This window comes from Limulus polyphemus, unplaced genomic scaffold, assembly GCF_000517525.1.
Source record: "Limulus polyphemus unplaced genomic scaffold, Limulus_polyphemus-2.1.2 Scaffold5098, whole genome shotgun sequence".
Taxonomy (NCBI): Eukaryota; Metazoa; Arthropoda; class Merostomata; order Xiphosura; family Limulidae; genus Limulus; species Limulus polyphemus.
Window position 1 is genome coordinate 53,564 of NW_013670708.1, and position 781 is coordinate 54,344.

The window sequence follows — 781 nt, forward strand, 5'->3', positions numbered from 1 at the left end:
AATTTTTGTTCAATAAAAATCTTTCAAAGGCGACTGTAGCTTTTTTTTCCCCAAAAAACTTTGTCTTCAAAATAAGGGTGCGTCTTATAATACGAAAAATACGGTAATTCAAGAGTATTATGAAATGCTTATGTTCGCGAACGTCAGCAGTATAAAAAAAGTGACTCATATCTGTGTTTAGTTATATGACGTTAGTCTTAGCGAACTAATGCCTTCTTATAATCATGTTAAACTGTAAAGAATGTATTCTACCAACAAATTCAAATGTGATAGTCACGAGTAGGTCATGTAATGAATGAAAGATGACGAAGCAACATCCTTATGATGAATCGGATTGAAAATAGTGCCGAGACAACAGTGAAGATGAAGAGGTTCGAAATAAAAATGACGATTAAAATAAAAAGAAGTAGTAAGAAAGCAGTGGTTTTGATGAAAATGAAGTATCTCAGAATATGAAAAAATATAATATCATAGCTACTTTGACTCCAAAGAGATTCCTACAAAAAGACATTTTCTGGTTTGACTCCAAAGAGATTCCTACAAAAAAAGACATTTTCTGGTTTGACTCCAAAGAGATTCCTACAAAAAAATACATTTTCTGGTTTGACTCCAAAGAGATTCCTACAAAAAGACATTTTCTGGTTTGACTCCAAAGAGATTCCTACAAAAAAATACATTTTCTGGTTTGACTCCAAAGAGATTCCTACAAAAAGAAATTTTCTGGTTTGACTCCAAAGAGATTCCTACAAAAAAAGACATTTTCTGGTTTGACTCCAAAGAG